The sequence below is a fragment of the Microtus ochrogaster genome, chromosome 6, assembly GCF_000317375.1.
Source record: "Microtus ochrogaster isolate Prairie Vole_2 chromosome 6, MicOch1.0, whole genome shotgun sequence".
In the NCBI taxonomy this organism is placed as follows: domain Eukaryota; kingdom Metazoa; phylum Chordata; class Mammalia; order Rodentia; family Cricetidae; genus Microtus; species Microtus ochrogaster.
In genome coordinates, this window is record NC_022013.1 from 82,935,398 (window position 1) to 82,938,100 (window position 2,703).

A 2,703-nucleotide genomic window follows, 5' to 3' on the forward strand; every position below is an offset into this window, starting at 1 on the left:
GGGAGGAAAAAAGGAAAAACAAGTGAGACAATTGTCAATGTGGGAAAGGCTGGGATGGCGACTCAGTCTGTAAAGCGTTTGCCTCGCAAGTATAAGGACCTGAGTTTGAGTTGCCAGAACCCACATAAGAAGCCAGGCACGGCTACAACACATCTATATCCTCAGTGGTGTCAAGACAGAAGGCAAGAGCCCCCTGGACACTTGCAGGCTAACTAGCCAGGCCAATGTGTTAAGATTCCAGGTCAGTAAAAGATCCTGTCTTACACAAAATGGTGGAAGGCACCTCGGGAAAAACATCCAAGGTTGTTCTCTGATCTCCAAATGTAGGTGCCATACACTGTAAAGATGTTCCCCAAATATTAACTATGGAATTATATTACCCAGAAATTCTAAGTATACATGTCAAAGAACTGAAATGAGGAGCTCAAGCAGATGTTCCAAACCATTGTGCACAGCTGCATTCTAGCCATAGTCCACAGGGAAGAGAGCCACAGGTGAGTGGGGGAGCAGCGTCCTGCAACAGACATCAGAGCACCATTTAGCCTCGAAAGGGAGTGAAATTCTCATACACACTTCAACATGGACGAGCCTTAAAGATATTACTATAAGTGGAATATGCCAGATAAAAACAGCAATATTTATGACTCCAGATATCCAAGGTACTTAGAATGAGCAGATTCTTAGAAGAGGTTGCCATGGCTAGAAAGGGGCGGGTAATGTGGAATTTTGTAAGAGATGCTGGAAGCGGACGGTGGTGGCCGTACAACACTATACAGTATGTGACGACACTGAGCGGCACACTTATGATGACATCCGTCATGCTATACAGATATCAGCCTCGTGAAAATGATGTCTCACTTTAGCAGGAAGAGGAGCAGAATGGAAAACATCATGGTATTAATTCTGAAAGAGGGAGGATAGAAAAACAGAGTATACTTTAGGAGATGTCCATCAGCAAGGAGCTGTGGGCTGAACCCAGAGCCTCATTCATCCTCACACGTACTCTGTGATGTCCCTAGAGAAAATGACTTGAACCACTGTATTCAGAAAGATGGAAAACTCATAGACAGACAGAAAAAGGCAATTCCAATACATGGAGGTTGATGGCATCCGATGGGAATAAGAGATGAGTACACCTAGAACTATCTGGTCCTGCCTAAAGAGACAAATTTGAAAAACAGGAATCTGGACAAAGGGGAAATATCAAAACTATTGACAAAAGGAACAGTGACTATAAATATAACTTAAGGTATGATATCAAGGACACAAACCATCTTGATTTCCTTCTCAAGAGACAGAAACTCCCTGACTGGTTTAAAAGTCAAAATCAAATTATGTTTCTAAAATCCCCCATAAAAAACTAACAGAGGAGCCACTTCCAAAACAGATGCAAGATCCAAATGGTCCAACAGCTGCAGGACCCGCAGGAGATCAGAAGTTGCCCACACTGTTTGTGAGTATGAATGGAGGCCAAGAGGAATCACGATCTCCTGGAGACTGGCACAGGCCCTTACACTCACAGTTCCTGCTATACAGATAAAACAAGGAAGTAAGAGATGGGGGAATCCAGGATGTGGGAAAAGATCTCAAATAGCTGCAGCTAATTCTTTCACTGGAGAATAACCTCAACCCAGAGAAACATCACAGGGGACAGATCTGTGTTGTGTAGGCCAGAAATCAATAGGAGGGCACATGCACGCACAGACACAGACACAGATACAGATACAGACACAGACACACACACACAGACACACACACAAGCAAAACCCGAGATATTGCTACCGTGAGGGCCAGCCTTCAGTAGTTTGGAGATTCGGGGGGGAATGCAGTTTGGAGATTCGGGGGGAATGTACAGAGTTAGTGAACTAATCACTCAATTTGAATGTTCTACCTGAGGGAGTAAAACTTAACTCTCTTGGGCCAGTGAAAAAGGGAAAACACACACAGCTTTAGGGTTTCTTTATCATCTCCTTTCTTCTTTATTTCTTTTCTTTTCTTTTTTTTTAATTTTATGTGCATTGGTGAGAAGTGTCAGATCCCCTGGAACTGGATCTTCAGACAGTTGTGAGCTACCATGTGGGTGCTGGGAATTGAACCCGGATCCTCTGGAAGAGCAGTCAGTGCTCTTAGCCACTGAGCCATCTCTCCAGCCCCTTTATTTCTTTTCTTACCTCTATTCAGATGTATCTTTTCTGTCTCTCTAGGTGCCTTCCTTCTAACTTTATTTTTTCCTCATAACTTATATACCCCAGCAATATCTTTCAAACAGGATAAAAAGTACAGTGTGGTTATAGTCTATTTTTAAGTTAATGATTGTAATGAATACAAGTAAAAAGCAACACGCTTTTCATATCCCTTACATGATTAAACATTTTACATAATATAGGTGAAAAACAAATTATCTCCAATAACCCACATAGATTCATGTCCAAGCAACTTGTTATGGATTAGGAGAGTGTTATATAAGTAAGATGTTTTTCTCAGCCAGTTCTTTTACTAGCAGGCTGTATTTTGTAGTTCAAAGAAAGAAGCAATCGCTTTATTATTTATCTTAAAAAGTAATCTCATAAAAATCTTGAGAACCTCAAATTTAAAGTTTTATATATGAAAATCGGTCATCTCTACTTTAAATCCTCAGCTGCATTCCCTGAGGCTTATCAATAGTTTTTATGTGAGGAAGCTGAGGGCAGAAATGGGTACAAG

The 2,703-nt window shown here is 41.4% G+C and overlaps 1 protein-coding gene across 1 annotated transcript in view; it reads right to left on the bottom strand.

Annotated features, from left to right (window-relative positions):
- Positions 1 to 2,703, bottom strand: part of Dnah14 (dynein axonemal heavy chain 14) — a 229,533-nt gene that overhangs the window by 195,421 nt on the left and 31,409 nt on the right. The gene's annotated exons all lie outside the window — the stretch shown is intronic.